The sequence below is a fragment of the Canis lupus genome, chromosome X (assembly GCF_003254725.2).
Source record: "Canis lupus dingo isolate Sandy chromosome X, ASM325472v2, whole genome shotgun sequence".
Taxonomy (NCBI): Eukaryota; Metazoa; Chordata; class Mammalia; order Carnivora; family Canidae; genus Canis; species Canis lupus.
The window spans coordinates 102,778,652-102,800,636 of NC_064281.1; the positions used below are offsets into that span (position 1 = coordinate 102,778,652).

At 40.1% G+C, this 21,985-nt stretch overlaps 1 pseudogene; it reads right to left on the reverse strand.

The window, feature by feature from the left end:
• Nucleotides 1–226: 226 nt before the first annotated feature.
• Nucleotides 227–21,657, reverse strand: LOC118353792 (olfactory receptor 6N1-like; annotated as a pseudogene).
• Nucleotides 21,658–21,985: the final 328 nt, after the last annotated feature.

Below are 21,985 nucleotides of genomic sequence, written 5' to 3' on the forward strand. Positions count from 1 at the left end.
ATGTATACCTGGGTACATGTACATAATGCAGCCAAAACTCTTAGCAACAACAGATATTTCTATAAGAGAGAAAGAAAGAGGAAGAGAAGGAGAGAGAGAGAAAGAGACAGAAAGGGAGAGGAGATTTTTGTAGCATGTAAATTGGGTCTTTCATATTTTCCCCTAAAAAGCATTTATATATGGTGGTATAGCCTGATAGAGTTGCATTTGTCTGGAAAACTCAATTTTACCAGGCAAAGACTAACCTGGAGGTCCCAAGGGCTTTAGGCTGTAGGATCAGAAGGAAGGTCCCTGCTCTGCTGGCCAGTGCCCTAGAAGGAGGGAGCAGCAGTGGCCTGAATCCCCAAGTATTCAGTCTCATGCCTGGCACCAAGACAAAGGAAGCCAGGAGGAAAGTGGCCTTCTCCACCATCTCAGGATCAGAACAGGGCAGATTCAATACAGGAGCCAGGTCACGGATGAAGTGGTCAATCTCATAGGCTGCATGGAATGGCAGCTAGAAAGTCATGGAAACAGTGACTACAAGGGTTAGGAACCCATCCAGCCAAGGCCCACCTGCAAACAGACTACATGTGTAGAAGTTCATAAGGGATGGGTACTGGAGGGGGCTGCAGATAGCAAGGTGATAGTCAGAAGACATGGCTGGTAGCACAAAGCACTCGACTACTCGACTAAAGTAATGAACTGAAGAAGTAAAACTGGACCACACAACCTGCAAAAGAAATTGCCCCAAAATCTGAGAGAGGGTCTGCAGCATCTTAGGGGCAATGGAAGTAGTATATCAGATCTCAAGGAAGGAAAGATTGGACCAAAAGAAGTGCATGAGGGTTTGGAGGCTGAGTTCAAAGCAATGATTGGGAGGATGAAAATGCTCCCCAGCATGGTCACTACATAGATGCCCAGAAATATCCCACATGAAAAGACTGTAGCCTCTGGAGATTCCCAGGTCCCAGGAAGAGAAATTCTTTGATCATGGTCAGATTACTTGTGCCTGTGAGATTCAAAGATTAGACAAAACAAAACAAAACAGGAAAGAAAACAAAACAAAAGAAATCTCACCAATTTGAGAAAGTGCTGTGCTCTTGGAAGGAAGTGATGGCACCAGAAACATTGTGTACTATAGTGCTCAAAGGTTTTGTCTTTTTTTTCCTCCGGAACAAATTTTTCGGTTTTGTTCTACCAGGTATATTTATCTAATACTTGTAGCAGAATCAGAAACTATGCCCTGGAGAGTGAACATAGAGGGCATCTCCTCTGCTCTTTTTGGCTCTTTTCCTTGACATAACATGTGACAAGTCTACCTTTGGGAGTCTCACAGTGGGAGGCAAACACTTCTTAATAGGGACATCATGTAGAAGCTTCTCTGAACTTCTGAAACTCAGCTTTTGAGAGTTAATAAAAGCATGAGTCCAAGATCCTAAAATAACATCAGGAATTTCAGACCACCCTATCTCCCACTGAACCCCTAAATCAAGGTGGATTTCACCAGAAACATAATTAGAGGGAGGACGAAAATTCAGAGATATTGATCTTAATGTACCTGTAAGAAAAATAAGACTCTCTGCCAGGCTCTGGGGACATGTAGCTGATTGCTTCCATGGCATCAAATTCCTATGGAAATCGGGGTAAATGTATGTAAAATTATTCACTTGAAATGTTAGAGAAAAATAATGTTCCATCCTTCATAAATGAAAATGACATTCCTGACTCACAAGCAGTAGGATGTGCATTTAGAGTTATTTTTTTTTCAGCAGCAGGGATGGGTTTGCAGTGAGTCATGGCTGCAGCTCTCCCTTCCTTACAAGCCCTCCTCCCCTCCCCAGAGCTCAAAGACTCATATTTTTGAAATGGCTGTGTGGTCTTAGCTCCTGGGCTGTGATTGAATTGAAAATCAGACTGTGTTGTAGCCTAAATTAGGGGTAAGTGTGAAGCCAGGGTTAGGGGCTTGGTTTAGTTGGTGTTCTAAAATGAAGCCTCAGTGTGGCCAGGGAATAAAGCTGCTGCTTTGCTTTGAAAAAGACAATGTGTCCCTAACAGGTTACAGTTAAATCATATTTTTTGTAAATGAAATCCTATTTTAAATCCACTCAGGGAACTTGCTATTCAAAGGAATCTTATTAAGAATGCTCCTGTGACATGAAAAAAAAAATTCTCCGTAATTTACCCTTTGTACTAATCTGGATTATTAATACACTGGGCTTGTGTAAAGGGAGGTCCACATATAATGGGGTATCCAGGACATTTAGGGTGCCTAAGGTGGTACTGAATATAATTACAGTGTATAAGGAAAATCAATCAGTAACTAGAGTTGTCCCTAGGGGTAACAGCTGTTTCCTAATTGGGGGATTAAACTGCAGTGTCCTATTACCATTTTACCTTGTCTTCAGACACTGCATTCAGCATTCAGAACTGACATTAACATCATTAGATTTTTATTATTCAATCCCAACTCTCATTAATTAATAATGAAATAAACTTAATTTCCCCTTTAATTTATAGGCGTGCTCCTTAGTGCCTCCAAATTCAAAGGCACACCAGCCTCGCTTAATCCTCTCCCATCCTCTTTTTTCCTTGCAGTGAAGACAGATTCATGCTGGTGCAAAAGAGAGGCTTCAGCTGAGAATTCTATTCATTCTTTCATTCAGTCACTTACCAGATATTTTTGGACACCTGCTATGTGCCATATATTGGGTGAGATAGGCATTGGGGATAAAATTAGGAGCAAGAAAGCCATGGTCTTAATGTTCCCAGAGCTTGCATCCTAGTAGTGGAGGTGATCTTAAAAGTAACTGTAAAATTACTACTGTGATAAATGCTATGAGGGAGAAATATGGAATCCTAATACAAAGAATAATATGCCTGGAGATGAGATTGTCAGGGAAGATGGCTCTGAGGAGGAGGTTGTATTTCAACTGAAATATGTTGTATATGGAGTAGCCAACTATGAGAACAATCAGAGGGGAGGTATTATGGGTAGAAAGGTGTCATGTGCAAAGGCCCTGAGTGGAACGAGCACCTGAACACTGGAAGAAATAAAACAAACAAGCAAAGAACAAAATCAACCACTGTGGCTGGAGGGCAACAGGTGAGGCAGGCTCAGGGAAGAGTGATAGGAGATGAGTTTGTAGAAGGTGTGGTCTGATTTACATTTTGAAAAGATCCCTTAGGCTTCTATGCAAAGAACAGACTATAAGGGGCTAACAAGGATAGTGAGAAAACTGGTGAGTAAGCTAATACAGTAATCCAAGTAAGAGATGGTTTCTAGGACCAGGCTGGGATGGAGCAAGGTGAGTTAATTTGGGGGCTTTTTAATATAAAAGATTAGAAGCCTGTGATTTGTGACAATGTGGATGGACCTAGAGGGTATCATGCTAAGTGAAATAAGTCAGACACAGAAAGACAAATACCATATGATTTCACTTATATGTGGAATCTAAAGAATAAAACAGACAAAAAACCCAAACAGACTCAAACACAGAAAACAAACTGGTGGGAGGTGGGTGAAAGAATGGGTGAAATACGATCAAGAGGTACAAACTCCCAGTTATGAAATAAATAAGTCATGGAGGGCAGCCCAGTTGGCTCAGCAGTTTAGCGCCGCCTTCAGCCCAGGGCGTGATCCTGGAGACCTGGGATCAAGTCCCACGTCAGGCTCTCTGCATGGAGCCTGCTTCTCCCTCTGCCTGTGTCTCTGCCTCTCTCTTTCTTTGTGTGTGTCTCTCATGAATAAATAAATAAAATCTTTTTAAAAAAAAAATAAATAAGTCATGGAGATGAAAAGCCCAGCATAGGGAACATAGTCAATAATATTGTCACAATATTCTATGGTGACTACACTTACCATAGTGAGCACAGCATAAGGTATAGAGTTGTCAAATTACTGTGTTATATACCTGAAACTAATATAAAATTGTATGCCTACTATACTTTTTAAAATTTTAGGGCTTTTTACATATAACTGATACATCTTTTTGTGCTTTTATGTATACATATTATACTTTAATTTAAAAAAGTTTATTCTAACAAAATGACATGGATTAAGCAACTACCTGGATGATCATGTCTTTTTCTGAGATAGACCAAGTAGGTAATTTAGCTTGGGGGAATTTTCCTTTATCTTTATTCCTTCATTCCTCCCTTTCTTCCTTCCTGCCTTTCAAAAGGTCTATTGGAGTATGATCCATGGCTGAGATGACAGTTGCAATCCTCATATGGGTCAACAATCTGGTAACAGACAGAGCCCCAGCCCCAAGAGACAGAGCTCTCACTGCGGTCACACAATGAGCTCTTAAGCTAAAGCCTAACAAATTCTTGCCCTTGGTCTCGGAAGGGTCAGAGAAGATAGTGAACGGGTCAGTGTAACTCTTAACTCACTCTGTAAAAATTGCTCAAAGCTCAGGGTTAGCAACAGCTTATCAGGAGCATCCCCTGCTGATGGAGCACAGGAAAGTATAATTCTATGGGGACTGTTAGACTTCCTTCATCATGAGTCTCCACAAAACCTTTTTTAATGGCCACCCAACTACCCGGAGCTATCAAGTATCTGAGATTTTTTTAAAAATTCTGTTTTGTTTCACTTTGATTTTACATGAGAGAGACAGATAATGGAATGAGCTTAGACAGGAAAACAATTTTCAGGAGATGTCCTAGGGTCAGAATACATTCAGTCCTACTCTCTCTTCTCCATCTCCTTTTGTAGTTCTGGCCAGTCAGAATTAATGCTCAAAATAATGGTTGTAGGCTCTGAGAGATCCTCAATCAGTAAAGAATGATTCAAGTATATCATTATACTTGATTTACTAGGTTGGGACAGTAGACTCAGATGTATTAGTGGATTTTTTTTTCAAACACAGTGGAAAACAGCTTGTTCTGAACTCTCCTTTACCCAGAAATCTAATTAAACATATACTCTTTCTCCTGGCATATCCTTAATCAGATTTTTCTCTGGTTTTAATTCTCCTATATCCTTATAATCACCAAAAAGTATTTATTAGCATGAAAAATATTATTTGGTGCCCAATATAAAATAAAACCCCCAAATTTACCTCCTCCCATCACCTCTGAGATATTAATAGTTGCAAAAGTACAATCATAAAATCAAAAGCGTACCAGTATAGTTAGGGAAGTAAGAAACTAACTATGGAAGCCCAAACTTGTTACCTCTTCTAGAGTCAATCCAGGGAAACCTCTTGGAAAAGGAGATCGTGAAGAGGAAGCAGAAAGCAGCTGAAGATTACAACTTCTGGAAGGGAGAAGTATTATAATTTGATAAGGAGAGCAATGATCTGGCTATATCAAACAGATACCATATGATCCAGCAACCCCACTTCTGGATATACATCCAAGGAAAAGAAGTCACTATTTCAAAGAGATATTTGCTCTCCCATGTTCATTGCAGTATTATTCATAATAGCCAAGATATAGAAACAACCTAAATGTCCACTGATACATGAATGGATGAAGAAAATGTGTATATATGCAGTGGAATATTATTCAGCCTTAAAAAGGGAAGGAAATCCTGCCATTTGCAACAACATGGATGAACCCAGAGGGCATTGTATTAAGTGAAATAAGTTAAGATACTGAAAAACAAATGCTGTATGATCTCACTTATATATGAAATCTAAAAAAAGATGAGTTCAGATAACCAGAGAATGGAACTATGGTTATCAGGGGCTGGGAGTGGGGAGATGTTTGTCAAAGGTTCCAGTAATAAGATGAATAAATCCTGGAATCTAATGCCCAGCATGATGACTATAGTTACTAATACTGCTCTGTTGTATTATAGTCACTGTACACTTTAAATTTGTTAGGAGAGTAGATTTTAAGAATGTTCACCACAAAAAAGCAGTTACTGTGTGAATGAAAAATGTGATAATTAACTTGATTGTGGTAATCACTTCATGATACATGTATATTCAATCATCATACCATGCATCCTTAAAACATCAGATATCCAGCGCTCTCCCTCCCTCCAAACTCCTAACTCTATCCATAAATAAATAAATAAATAAATATGCAAGCAACAAACACATAATACTCAAATGTTCTCTTAGATCTTTATTTTCCCCAAAGTTATTCTAGGCTGACATCTGGGACAATCATTTAATGATAGATGTCAAGGTTAATTGGTAGTGCAGAAGATCATCTGGATAACCGAAGCATCATAATTAAGTCATCCCTTGGTCCAAATACGTATAAACCTGTTCCTGAAAGTAATTTCTGAGAGAGAAAAGGCTGGTGAGCAGGAAAACTACCCAGAGATAGACTCTTTGAAAGGGCAGAGAAGAAATCCTTAACTGGTACTATATACTAGCTCTTCTACCAGTAAAGAAAGTTGATTTTTTTGGGTCAATTCTTAGATAAGTAATTTTTTAAAAAGATTTTATTTATTTATTCATGAGAGACAGAGATGCAGAGACATAGGCAGAGGGAGAAGCAGGCTCCCTTTGGGAGCCTGATATGAGACTCAATCCCAGGACCCCAGGATCACAACCTGAGCCAAAGGCAAGATGCTCAAACACTAAGCTACCCAGGTGCCCCACGTGGTGTTTTTCTTGAGTAATTCCTGTTTGTGCCATGCAGCAGGAAATTTTGGTAAAAGTTTCTTTTTCCTTTGAATACAACTTGTGGAACATTATAGACAGCTCACTTTTTAAGGAACTGCACATTAATTTGAGAAACCCCTTGGTGTCCAAGGGAATGATTTTGTTATTTGTGTTTGTGCACCTTGAGACCTGGAGACAGGCATTACTAAAATGCCTGAAACAAACATTATTGAGACCCAGAAACAGACTGGGAAGATAGACATTATTGAGACCTGGTGACAGATATTTCTAATTCAACTATATTCTTTGGTGCCAAATACCTTTTTCCCCCTGTTCTATTCCATTTGTCAACATGACAGACAATGAAACGGGCCAAGAAATATCTTGGGCCAAATGATATGTGATGTGTCATTATGAGACATACCTAGCCTAAATGTGAAGAATAGCAACAATTATCCTGGTAAATTGTGCAAAGAATAATGAGCTCATACTTTTAGTCTCAACTGTCAAGATATTTCATATAAAAATTTAGGGTTCTAAATAATCTATTTAAATGCAGTTTCTCAATTACCCCATCAATACAGACTCTAATTATGGCTATTAATTTATAGCCACAATCTGAAATTGAAGGAATTCAGAAAACATTTCGTCAATAAACCATTCTAGAAAAAAATAGTCTCCACAATGCTAATACTCAGCTTGAGTGAGAAGTTTACCTTTGAACAAGTTATATTTTTCTAATTGGCTTATTATGTTTATCTTGTCCTCTGAGTCAGGAAAGAGCATTTGCCACACTTTCTATGCCTGCTCCATTTCTTTATATCCAGGAGAACTGAAATATCCTGATCCATCATTTTAATACTTCTCCGCTCATCTGCTCACAGTGCCAGGCATCTGAATAGCAGTGACATTTATTTTCTTGCATCTTTCACTCACCATCCTGGTGTTTGACTGTGACAATGGGAAAAATCTCAGTACCACTCCTACTTGCTGCTCTCTAATCTCCACCCTGTAGCATTCAAAAACTGTATCTGTCACCACTCACATTTTCTTTTTGAAGCTTTCAGACTCCTCTTCTTCATGGATCGTGACAAATTTACAGCAGTGAGGAAGCTGCAATAGTTACAGTCTCATGGTTTCTTTGGTTTGTACTAGAAGATTTATCATATCACAAGTAAGTATTAGTTTGGAGTAAAGAACAGCATGGTCTTTTGTGTCCAACAGACCTGAGTTTGATTTCTGGTTTTACTGCATACTCTGTGTGACTCTGGACAAGTAACCTCTTGGTGTTTTGATTTTCTCAACTGGAAAATAAACAATAATTATAATAATAAAAATACCTCATAGTGTTTTCCTTAGGGTTGAATGAAATAATCCATATGAAGTATTGGTGAGGTACCCAGCACTCTATAAGTGCTCAATTTCATTCACATTTTATATTGTGTATGTATAAATATGGTTATGGTTATATATATATCTATATATCTCATTTCATGTGTCATCTCCCTCACAAAGTTTTAAGTCCTTGAAAAGTAGGTGCAATCTTGGAGTTTTTCAATTGCTGTCATCTAATTTCCTTCACTGATCTAGCACAAGAAGTGAGTGCCCAGTAAGATCTTAGTAAATATTTATTGGTATAACATTTTTCCCCATCCCAGCTCAAATCTACAAGTTCTATTTTGGTCACGGCTGACAGAAACCTAAATAGATTTTTTTCTTACCTCTCATTGTCCTTGTCCTCCAAAGAAGGATGGCCACCATGACCTTATGGTTCTGGATGTTTTGCTTATCTTGATGGAGGATTAGGATCCACATGCAAGAACATTCTCAGTTGAGGTGCTGCTCTAATTGCCCAACTTAATGTCCTACCATAACTTCCTCCCATTTGGGAGACAGATCCTACCTGATTGTTCAGTGTCTTGTTTTCATGAAAATCAATTACCTATAAGCCTGTTTCCCAAGGGTAAGTTTTTCTCCCTCTACTGGGAAAGTTAAATTAAATGGTAGAGTATACAAAGAACATCCAGAATGTCTCATGCCAACAAATTTCTCACCAAACCCTGACCTCTGAAGTCTGTGGGTTCAGAGGAGCCAATTACTACTCTGAAAGCCAAATTTCTCTGTTGTGATGAACAGGGCCAACTCTTGGCAACACTGAGATATTGGGAAAGGTTGATCTGCAGCTACTACATTTTATCTTTCTTTCTCTTGTTCATCTATATTGATTGACTCTATTTTCATCTTGTCTCTGAACACTTTTCCTCTCTCTTCAACTCTAGTTCACTACTTATAGAAGTTCCTTTCAAACTACTATTTTCACTTTAATTTGTAGTTAAATACACACTGGTTTTTGAGGAGTTCATCTAATATAAAACTGAATATATACCTATGATGGAAATCTTTCAATATTTGCTGACTAAATAAAGATCTGAAAATACAATTATTTCCTTTTGAGTATGTTCAGTAATGAATCAACAGCTGACCAAAAGTATTTTCAAACTTTTGCCCCCACCCCCACAACCTCTTGGTTCAATATTGCTAGGAGACTTTTTGAAAATATCAGTCCTTCTTTTCAAGCTCTGATCTGCAGTTCCATTTCTTTTCTTTTTTTTTAAAGATTTATTTTACTTTTATTTATTTATTTAAAGATTTTATTTATTTATTCATGAGAGACAGAGAGAGAGAGAGAGAGAGAGAGAGAGAGAGAAGCAGAGACACCGGCAGAGGGAGAAGCAGGCTCCATGCAGGGAGCCCGACATGGGACTCGGTCCTGTGTCTCCAGGATCACGCCCTGGGCTGAAGGCAGGTGCTAAACCGCTGAGCCACCCTGGTGTCCCTGCAGTTCCATTTCTTGAACTCAGTATGAATTTGGGATTCTATGAATGACAAGCTACAGAGCCTCACTACTGCACTAACTATGAAGGAAGTATTTACTGAGAAAATTAGCACTGTAAACAAGGTTGCAGGGGTCGTGCTTAACCTCCTCAAGAGAACTGAGCACACCTAGTATAAATCAATATTGCTGATTACAAATGATTTATGTCTATTCATTAAAGTAGATACCTCAGACATCTGACAACCTTTTAAAGCTGTTGATCCAAGTTACTGAATATACTCAAGAGGGAAATGGCTGCATTTTAGATTTCCATTCTATTCTTTGGTCAGAAAATATTTACTGAATGCCTGATACATGCAGAGTCCCACTACAGATATATCTCAAATTATATAATAGATGTACTCCTTTAAAAAGTGTGTATCTTAGGGGCACCTGGGTGGCTCAGTCAGTTAAGTGTCTGACTCTTGGTTTCAGCTCAGGTCATGATTTCATAAGTCATGAGATCAAGCCCCACATCGGGTTCCATACTCAGCAGGGAATCTGCTTGAAGATTCTCTCCCTCTGCCCCTCCCCCTTCAATAAATAAATATATCTTTTTTTTTAAAGTGTGTATCTTTTAGCTTCTGAAAAATTACTCCAATTTCAGATGCATTAGGGGACCTTTCTTTTTTTAACTTTATAAATTTATTTACTTATTTATTTTTATAAATTTATTTTTTATTGGTGTTCAATTTGCCAACATATAGAATAACACCCAGTTCTCATCCCATTAAGTGCCCTAGGGGAGCTTTCTAATAACAGAAGTCCTAAAGCAAATTTTGGAAGAGTGAGGAATATTTTGTAGTATAATTACTTGTCTGGTGGCTGTGCTTGTTTTATAAATTTAGATTTTTAAAGTAGTATATCTTGTTAAAAAAAGAATTAGCCCTGTAATTTAAGCTGGCCTTTATTCCAAATTAATATAATCTATAATATTATAGAGTCATGGGATTATAGATTTCTCTGGGCTTCAGATAGCATCAGGGAAACATCTACCACTACACCCTTAAAGTCTTTCTGGTAAGACAAATTCAAGAAGCACACTTCCTTTTTTTCCAGAACAGTGCTACCTCTTTCTCTAAGGAAGACATTGAGAGCAAATACTTGCTTCATTCTTTCTAGAATGCATCCATGAAGGGTTCACTAGGTGCATTAGTAGGACCTTTTCCATACCTTTGTTTCCTATGGTCAAAATGAGGGGATTCATTCTGAGGTGTGATCACATGGTAAAGAATAGATTATCATGTTCTCAGAGATTATGTCCACACAGAGAACTCACTTCAGAGTAGATGGAACAGTTGAAGAAAGTGTTCTGACTTTTACTAATGATAAGAATCACAGAATGGGACTGGCAGTGTAGAAATTTGATACCAGAGTTTATTGGAAAGGGCCTACATCCAAGAAAAAGGGATTTACTCTGGAGTGCAAGTATTGATTTATAAAGGGGTAGTAGTGCTGTGGAGTGAAGAGAGCACATGCTTGAAACCAGAAAGATCCCATGAAATCCCAACTTCGACTCTTGCTAGCTGGGTGATCTCGAACAAATTATTTAAGTGAAATTCAGCTACCTCATCTGTAAAATGGGGACAACAACCACATCAATAGGTTGTTGTGTGATTTAAATGCAAGTGCCTTGTATGCAAAGCAGCTACTAAAATAAGTGTTCAACAAATATTAGTTTCTTCTTTCCTTTTTAGTTTCGTTAATGAAAAAAGCAAACAAAGATGATAGAGTTAATTCACTGCAAAGAAAGGTGGCTGGGGTGGGGGCTTGGTGGTTCAGTCAGTTAAGTGTCTGATTCTTGGTTTCAGCTCAGGTCATGATCTTGGGGTCCTATATTGAGCCCCATGTTGGGCTCCGTGCTCAGCAGGAGTCTGCTTGAGATTTTCTCTCCCTCTCCCTCTGCCCCTCCCTCTGCTTGTGCTCTCTGTGTTACTAAAATAAATAAGTAATTAAGTACATAAGTAAGTAGATAGTAAGTAAATAAACAAATATTTTTAAAAAAGAAAGAAAAGCAGCTGAAACAACAGAGTAATGCTATAATTAGGAGTCAGGAGCTGAGGGAGCCAATGTTTCTCAACAAGCAGAATATAAAATGTAAAGATCATAAAAGCTTAATTTAAAAGACTGTAAATTCCTTGGGGGCAAAGAGCTGATCATATTTTATTTGTCTCTCTAATCATATGGCTTTTGGTGAATAGTTGAAAATTCAGAGGACACCAATCAAGCTTACAGGTGATCTCACATGGTCACAACTTTTTACTTAGCAAGACTTACTTAGGAGATGACAAGGAAGGAAAGACTGGAAATTGGATGACTAGTGTTCAAAGTTTAGTTGTAGACTAAAAGAAAAGTTTGAGCTAGACAATCTTCAAGAGCTGAAGAATGTTATTGATACAGAGTGGTGGTTGGTATCTGGGAAGGCTAGTAAGTGGCTGTTACATAAAGGAGTCTAATTTCCTGTATTTTTATCAGAAGTTCCAGATGGAGAATTGGATCATAAGTTTAATGAACTCTTCTTGTAAGAATTTGTAGTAGATAGGAGGATGGTTTTCATCAAAGCTTAAGTGGTAAGGACAAAGGGACAAGATCTGAGGTTATTATAGGAACCTCTTTCTGCTCAAGGGCCATCGGCAGGATTAAATAATGGCCATGGTGCACATTGCAATAGTAAGGACCACACAGGAAAAGAACAAGATGGAAAAGAAAATAAGTAGGAGTAGGAGACAGGGGAAAAGAGAAAGAAAAGGAGGGAGGGTGCTAGTGCCACCACTAGCAACTCTAATCACTCCATAGTTATGGTTTACCACAACTAACTCTGAGCCTCCTCCATTATCTTTTTTTTTTTTTTTTTTTTTTTTTTTTTTTGCCATTTGAGCTTGTATTCTCAAGCTATAGTCAGGCAACAGATAGTTACTCAGTACCTGTTCTGTACCACCTATTGTGGGAGTTGCTGTGGGTGATATAGACAGAATTAGAATATGGTTGGGGGGAAAAGAGCTTTGCATTGTCTGGCACAGAATGCTGATAGCTTTATTCCAAGGTGGGATGAAAAATGCCAAGAGAGGGGTTCGAGCAAAGTGCTCAGGTTGGAGGAAGCAGAGAAGACTTCCTGGAGGGGATAGTATTTGAGGTATTTCTTGAAGAGTGCAAAGGACTTCAGTGGATGAGATTGGGAAAAGACATTCAGGGAAGAAGAAATGGATTGAGCAAAGAGAGGAGATGGGTATAATATGGGTACAATTATAGCAAACTCTTGCCCTTTTTAAATAGATTTTATTTATTTATGAGAGTCACAGAGAGAGAGAGAGACATAGGCAGAGGAAGAAGCAGGCTTCCTGCAAGGAGCCTGATGTGGAACTCGATCCTGGACCCCAAGCCCTGAGCCAAAGATAGATGCTCAAACGCTGAGCCACCCAGGTGTCCCAACTCTTGCCCTTTTTGTTGTTGTTTTCAATGCACCAGGCACTCTGCTAAGCACTCTGGATACATTGCTTCATTTAATCCTTATAATAATCCTATGAGGCAGGTTTCCTCTATTGTCTCTGTTGTATAGATTAGAAAAAGGAGGGCAACTGATTGGGAAAAATTAGAGAGGGACACCAACCATGAGAGATTCCTAACTCTGAGAAACAAAGGGTTGCAGAAGGGGAGGTGGGTGGGGGGATGGGGTAGCTGAGTGCCGGGCTTTGAGGAGGGCACTTGATGGGATGAGCACTCGGTGTTATACTATATGTTGGCAAATTAAATTTAAACTTAAAAAACTGAAAAAAAGAAAATTGAGATCAGAGAGGCTATATAAATTGTCCAATGTCACACAACTATGAAATGGCAGAGCCAGGTTTCTAACTTGGGCTTGTCTGAGTCCAGAGCCCATGCATGCAACTAACCAATAGTTGCAAGTCAGGGTATGAAAAGCAACAAAATCAGAGTGTGGGATCCCTGGGTGGCACAGTGGTTTGGCGCCTGCCTTTGGCCCAGGGCACGATCCTGGAGACCCGGGATCGAATCCCACATTGGGCTCCCGGTGCATGGAGTCTGCTTCTTCCTCTGCCTATGTCTCTGCCTCTCTCTCTCTCTGTGTGACTATCATAAATAAATAAAAAAATTTTAAAAAAATCAGAGTGTGGCTGGAGCACAGAGCATGTGAAAAGGAGGACTGGCAACTGCAGTCGAACTGTGGAGCGTCCTATTGGCAGCCTAAGGAGTGGGGGTTGGATCCTGTAAACAATGGGAAACCATGAGAAGTTTTAAAGTAGTGGAGTGACAGTCAAAGTGGCGCTTTAAGAAGATTAGTCTGTCAGCAGTACAGAGGATGGATGGGAAAGGGGAGACACTGGAGGCAGTTAAGAGACTATTGCAGTATAATAGTCTGAATGGAAGGTAGTGTATTAAGCACTTGAGCTAAGAAAGCCAAAGAGGGGAATGGACAAAGGAGAGACATTGTGAAGGAAAAAAAAAGAAATCATGACTAACTGGATATGGGGGTTGAGGGAGACAGAGAAGTAGAACTTAAATAGTTGACACTGAGGTGTGGAGGCTTTCTAACTAGAATGGTAATGCTATCACGGAATTGTGGGACTGCTACCTTGGAGAAGTTTAGACTTCTCTCTTCTCTCTTCTTTGGAGATTGAAGCTGGGAGAAATCTCTAAAAAATGACCCTTGCAACTATGGAAATGGCTGAAGTTAATGTGGGGAGAGACAAGACCCAAGGGCAAAAGCTTGGGGGAATGCCTCCTTTGAGTAGATATAGCAAAGAGGGACAGTTATAATGGAGATTGACAAGAAATGACATGGGGAAGGGAGGAAACAGGAAATAGTGGAATAAGGATTTGGGGAAGATGGAGTGATCAACATTGTAGAGCTGGTCAGAGAAAAAGGAGGATGAGAAAATATTATTGATTTGGGTGATTAGATGATCTTTAGTGATTGACAAGGAGCAGTTCCACAGTAGAGCCAGATTTTAAGGGGATGAAGAAGAGAAAGAGAGTAGGGGTCACACATCAGAGACAGTGGCTATAGAGAATGCTCAGAAGAATTTTTGTGTTGAAATTAAAGGGACAAAAGAGATACTTAAGGGATAGTAGGATTATTGAAAGACTTTCTTAGGGTAAGCATGATCCTAGCACATTTATTAGCTGAAGGAAAATGTTAATTAACATTTGCTAGTAGAGATTAAAGACTTGGGGTCAGATCAGGAGTAATGTGGTTGGAACAAGATCCTGATGAGTGTACAAAACAGTAGGACCAAGAGCTAGATGGAATGTTTGCTTTGGCAAATATGGGGCTGATACCTTCTTTGGAAAATGAAAAAAATAAAAAAGAAAAGAGGCCAACAAAAGTTACATAAATATTTAGAGATGGAGAGATGACATTAAACTGGAAACGTTCTGAATTTTCTTTTTTTTAAATAGATTTTATTTATTTATTTGACAGAGAGTGGGAGAATGAAAGAGAGCAAGCGAGCAGAAGTTTGGGGAGCTGCAGAGGGGGAGGGAGAAACAGGCTCCCTGCTGAGAAGGGAGGTGGGTGTGGGCTTGATTCCAGGATCATGACCTGAGCTGAAGGCAGACACTTAACAGACTGAGCCACCCAGGCACCTCCATTCTGAATTTTCAAGGAAGTTTGTACACCATGTGCTGGCTGGTCTTGATGTTGCCAATAGATTATCTGTAGAAGGGAAGGAGAGTGGGCATAGGACTGAGGGCTTCAGGAGTGTGTCCCCAGCAACTGGCACACAAAGCACTCAATAAGTAGTTTTTGAATACTTAAGTAAGTGACAAGATTTAAAGAACAACCACTATGAAACATGAGTCATGTCATAGAGAGTGAATAAAAGTAACAATAGCCATCAGAATGGTAGAAGATGATAAAGATAAATGACACCAGAGTTGGTGAGGACACAGAACAACTGGATTGTTCATATACTACTAGAGGAAGTGTAAACTGGTAAAACCACTTTGAAAACCTTTGATAAGCAATATCTATTGAAGCTGTACATATGCATGCTCCATGATCCAGCAATGCTACTTCCAAGTATACATACCCAAGATAAATGAGCACATTAGCTTACCAAAAGACATGAACAAGAATGTCCACAGAAAAATGTAGAAAATGCATACACTTGCCTGAAGTTGCTTAGGTCATAAGTGGAAGAGCTAGGATTTGAACTCAGAACTTTCTTGCTGTAAAGCCTATGTATTTGCCTCTACACCACATTGCTACTGGATGTCATTTATTATGCCCATTGCTTTACACTTATTGTCACTAATACTTACAATCTCGCAATATGTAGAGTATTACCTACGTTTTACAGATTAATAAACTGAGGACCAGAATCTGCTTGCACAAATTCACACAGCTTATAAATGGTGGGTAAATTTTTCTGCTCAAGAGCTAAAATGTGCAAGCTTCAAAATCCATGATCTTTCTCTTCCATCAAGAGATGGAGTCTTTTCTCAAGTTTTGAGAAGTTTTAAGAAGGAAGTATGGTGGGCTGATATAGTTGAAAACATTATCTTATCTGGCCCTGGACATGCTCTGGGGCAGGTGGGGCGGAGCGGACTTTCCAAGGGCAAAATACCCTACGCCACCTCAAGAGATCCAGGTCTCTTCCACCTCTGGCACCTGAGGCCACACCCTGGGAGCGGCCAGGGTGGCCCACAAGGGCTGAGGCTGCCAGGCCCAGAGGTGCTTGGAGAGAAGGATGGAAAGTGGATTCTAACGGAAAGCACTCATCACAGAGGACTCGGGGGCTTCTAGGGTTAAGAGAGGGGTGGGTCACTGTCTGGCCACCTTGGCCTATGGTTGGAACTTGGATTCTGACCAACCTTATACTATTCAAAACCCTGCCACAGCATCTTGGGCTCGGCCCACCTACTCGCAACCTTGCCTCTACTTTTTTTTTTTTTGCAGGCAGAATGAGTTTATTGCATTAGAAAAAACACCAAAGAAAACCAGCAAACACCTCCGTACTAGACACAGTTATTAGTTTGACTTCAAGGGTAAAAAGGAAATCTCAAAAGTATAGCTTTATTTTGGGGAGGAGGGTGATGGTCTCATCCCTCCACCTTCTCTGTCCCTTTAAACCAATGGACCTCTCTGGTGGTGTCTAGTGTAGGATATGATTACACACATGGCTCATTTCTCACTCTGCTTGCCTCACACACCTGTGTGGAGCTAGCTGGTCACAATGAGCATGCTTTTGGGGTTCTGGGATTGACCGAGAAGTATGAGGACGGGGTTGGGGGTCGTAGCCTCATCCCAGGCTTCCAAAATGAGTGCTGGGGGCTTGAGTGGGGAGACTGAGCTTGCCTTCCTGGAGGCACTCTGAGTAGACAGCTGACTGGCCCCTCCATCTCTCCCCACAATCCTTAGGGCACAGGCATTGGCACAAATGGCTGCTGGGCATGGACGGGGGGGCGGCTTTCAATGTACCAAGTGACTTAGTTTCTTAGGGTAGCCAGTTTGGCTAACGTCTCCTGGGTCTGGAGTGACTGCTATTAGGAATGCAGCCAGTTGAGCCTGTGTATGGGGAAGAAGGGGGAAGCAGCCTGAGATGCCCAGTGCCCTCTGGAGAGAGCTGAGTTCTGAGGTTCAGTGAAAAAAATCTTGGCTAGGCTGGTCTTCACTGCCCAAAAGGCAAAGACCAACACCACAGTCAAGTAATGTCCTCCTCCATTTTTCTATCTGTGATCTATGCATTTTATTATAAGTTTCTGAGAGCCAATGATGGCTCTAGATATACTAGTGAAGTAGACAACTATTGTTTTAGCAGTAACTACTCACCTCTTTTTTCAATCCTTTTACTTAATTTAGGCAACCCTCTCATATATTTGACAGACAGACACACACATACACACACATGGATGCATGCATGTGCAGTCCTCTAAAACTATCTCCTTATCAATAAATTCTTCACTGCAGAGAATTTATTAAATACTCAAAGAAGTGTTCAGGCCTGAGATGACTTAGTGGTTTTAGCCATCCAGTTTAGGGATACAGATCAAGAAATATCCTCACTTGCCTATAATTCAGTTTGAACTCCCTTCTTAGAAGAGGTGTTCAGAGTTTTCTGATAAGTATCTCAGACTGTAGTTCTTCCCCATGTCAAGAACACCAGAACACTCCAAGTGTAACCCTGATTCCCATATCCTATTATCTTTTCCCTATAAAGGTCCTTCCCTGACCTTGAATCATTGCTTTAATAAAAGCAATTCTGGAAGGGGAGATCCTAACTAAGGTGGGCTGAGCCCCAAAGGACAAAGCAAGTTTTGAAAACACCAGGTGGGCATAGAGGCTCTGACCTCTGCCAGGTCTTCCTTTACTCCTAAACCAGAACCTTGCAGAACAAGCTCTACTTCTTTTTCTGTCCCCTATCTCACCCTCCGTCCTCTGAATGGAAGACGTGAATTCATTGCCATGGCAACCTGTGGCTGTGCCTGACAGTTCTTGTATCAGCCAATTCTAGGCCCTGGATATCTGTTCTCAGTTCACTTCTTCTAATATTCCCCAAACTAAGTCCAATACTATATGCCAAATTCCACAGTATCTGTGTGTAGGTGATGGAGAGGCCCTCACCTGCATCCAAAGTAATACAAAGAAAGAGGAAACAGAGTAACAGGAAAGCAGAGTGTTTAAAAGTTGCTTTCTGGGGACAAGGAGGCAAGGGACACTAATTTAAATTAACTAAGTGCTTACTACCTGCCAGCCATGGTAATGTCCTATTCCCTTCTTTCACTTAATTCCCTCAAACAACTTTATGAAATAAGAATCACTGTCCTGATACAATGCAGGGATGAGGGAAATGGAAACTGAGAGAGGCAAAGTGACTCGCCTAACTAAAATACAGTCTTGCTGGATGACACTGATTTATGGTTCTTCATTTTTTGCAAGGAAAATAAGAGCTGCAAAGAAGTCTTGCCTCAATCCATGTGCCTATGAATCTCCCACAGCCTTTCCCTGGGAACAGCTCCCTCCTTCAAATGTGGCTCTTTTCAGACATCACCTTTAGCTCCTCTTTCCCTCTTCATCACCCTATTTCTACCTTCCTGAGGCTCTCCACAATTTCTGGCCACTTTTCTCACATTCTCAGGAAGATCCTTGACATGGGGCTTCTTCTGTGGCATGGGAAGGAGAGTGGGATGGGCTGATTTTCCTGACACAGCAAAGCAGAGGACACTTGTGTTAGTTTTCTATTGCTATAACAAATTACCACAAATTTAGTGGCTTAAAGCAGTACAAATCTATGCATTGAGCTAAAATCAAGGTGTCAGTAGAGCCACATGCCTTCTTTTTTTTTTACATTTTTAAAATTTAAATTCAATTTGCCAACATATAGTATAACACCCCATGCTCATCCCATCAAGTGCTTTCTTCAGTGCCCGTCACCCAGTTACCCCATCGGCCCACCCAACTCCCCTTCTGCAACTCTTTGTTTGTGCTCCTTCTAGAGGCTCCAGAGGAGAATCTGTTTCCATGCCATTTCCAGCTTCAAGAGATGCATTTTTTTGTATTCCTTGGTTCATGCCCACTTCTTCCATTTTCAAAGCTAGCAGCCAAGCATCTTCAAATCCTTCTGTACTTCTGTCATATTGTCTCCTCTTCTTCCCACTTTCAAGAATTATAATCACATTTATGGCCCACCTGAATAATCCAAGGTAATCTCCCCATCTCCAGATTCTTAACCTAATCATACCTGCATAATCTCCTTGGCTCTATGTAAGGTAACATTCAGAGTTTATAGGGATTAGGAGCTGAATATCATTGGGGGTCATTAATCAACTGACTACAGCACCCATGACAAACAATTATATCTTTATAGCAGGAACTGGTTGTCCTTCATCTCAAGTAGATGAACTGAGATCTCAGGAATTACAGACAGAGTAGAAGGCATAAACATGAATGAAGTTAGGAGAGATATATAAACTTGAATTGTTTTGAATTGAGGTAAAAAATGGAGCAGATGACTCTTGCTCTCTGAGGAGAGGTCTCTTTATTTGCTCACTACTGCTTTAGAGAGGTAGAAAGGAAGGTAGGACTTAGGGGTGAAGGCTTCTCTGATTCTCTTTTCCAAAATGGTTGTCTTATTGTTCTGTCTGACTGGGTGTTTTCCTGACAGACAAAGGTGGAAGAAAGGGTGAGGCGCTGGCTCCAGAGACAAAGGGGGAACAGATAGAACCCCTCTCTAGTTGAGTTCTATTCTCCCTCTCCATATTTAATCTACTTTTTCCTATATTTGTGGCCAATCAGTCACCTCCTGTTTGTTGGCAAACAAACTCCAGGGTAATAAATAGAGAGCAGAGAAAAGGAGGCTTCTGTAGGAAAAGCCCTCATGTTGGCAGACCCCAGGACAGAGAAGCCTCCTCCATCAAGGGAGGAGAGGAATTGGGGATGGCTGCCAAGCAGAGTAACCAGGAATTACAGGGTCATTCCTTGATAACAATTAACTTATTTTCCTTGGCAATGAATATTGCTATCTAGGATGTACAGGCCTTCAAAAACCCCTTTCCACAAGGCTCTCTACGTGATGCTTATCACAAGGGCAAGTTTCAATCACATCTGGCAGGTCTGAGCTAAAGCCTAGTGAAGAGAGTGGGAAGTAAGCATTTGGGGCACTCGGATTCTGCAAACCATGAAAAGACTGGTTGGAATGGGAATATAGGGGTGTGCCTGGCCCCAGACTAAATTTTCATGGTCTTGGAGTGTCAGCAACAGCATCATAAGCCCAGTGAGGCTCTGATTTATGAGCACCAGATGCAGAGTTGTGAATTGATGTTTTTTGTAGAGTTCGCAGCTGGCTCCCCATATTTCGTTCCTGTTCCAGGACATCACATATTATATTGCTCAGTGCTCCTCCTTATATAAAACCTCATGACAAATTCTTCTCCAAAATCAGGGCCAGGAAAAAAAGTTTGTTTCTCCTAGTGAATGTGTCTGCTTTCCTCCACCAGACAATGAAAGCAATGAAACCCATCATATGGAAATAATTCTCCCCCACACCCTAGCCAGAGGGTTGACAAAAACTCTCCAGCTGTATGAAATATTTTGGATCTACTAAGAGGAAGAGTATTGGAGTTGAGGAAGAAGCAAAGGACAGCTCATAAAGTTCACTTAAAATTGGGGAAACAGGGTAAGCCACAACTTCTGAAGAGGACTATTCAAAGAGTCCTCTTTGAATATGAAAAGTCATATTCAAAAGCCTGACAGATTGTTATTGATGAGCACTAGGTGTTATATGTAAGTCATGAACCACTAAATTCTACTCTCGAAACCAATACTACACTATATGTTAACCAAATAGAATTTAAATTAAAAATTGGAAGACAAACAAACCTAACAGGGAATCCAGAGAATTCCCAGGCAACAATGATGGCACCATCAGCTTCTAAGCTGAATCATGCTGGGGATTCTCTAGCAGAAAATTAGGAGCTGTGCCTGGCCTCTAGAGTTAGAAAGAAGTAAGAATGTGTGGGAAACAGGTTTCAGACGAGTCTTCCCCTTGAGAATCACTGATTTGAAGGACCAAGAGGCTCTGGAAACTGGTAGTGCTCAGGCAGAAGAAAAGGCCTAATTGTCCATGGTATGTATGGAAAGATCTGCTGATCTGATAGCTTTATAGAAGTACACTGACCTGGCTCTAATAGGATATAGGAAATATTTTATTTTCTAAATCCTACTACCTCCCTAGACTAGTTCAATCATGATTTCTTACTACCCTTGTTAATTGACCATGAGACAAATGGGTTGCATGTTGCAAAAGTCCATGTGGAAACTAGCATAAATGGTACTATCACAATCTGAGTGTTAACATAGTATTTTGATTTTCACCTTGGTTGCTAGGAAACTCAGTTCTACATTGTATACTCAATTGTTTCAGCATTCCAGAAATATGAGGGAGGCGGTTAGTATACTTTGTCTCCATCTTCTTCCCATTGCACTGCTTTTATTCTTTGTTAACAAATTTCTGTCTAATTGTACCAAGAATTTACCAATTGTTTTTTAAGTTCCTTTTTAAAAGTAGATAGAAAATAAATAAGCATCTAGATATATGATAATTTCTTTGTGGGCTCATCAAATTCCTCACATGCCCTTATGTGGATTTAATGTGGTAGGGATATTGACCTTGACTTAGTCTATGCTTACCTTTGTTCTGCAGATTTGTTGCTATCGGCCATGAGGGGGTCTGGGCCAGTGTATCCAGTGTATGTTCTGTTAGCAATGGGTACAGTCATTGCTGCAAAGGAAAGAAAGTATCTCATTTCGTTAGATGCTTTTATTACCCGTGGCATCACAGTAACACTTTATTCAGGTTTCTTGCCTTGGGAACACCTAATGGCAAGATGTTTTTGATACTTTGGTAACTAAAGCTCCTTTAATGGGGTCCATGATGGACCTGCCTTGTTTTGTTCTATAGTGAAAAATGTTATAAGGAAGTTGCAGTATATATTTTGTTGGTAACTATGCCTTAAGCTATTAAGGCCATTTGTTATTTTCTGAAAAGCAAGAGAGATAATGCTCACTAATAAAATTCACCGCACTGCGGGTAGCTCTAAGTTTCTT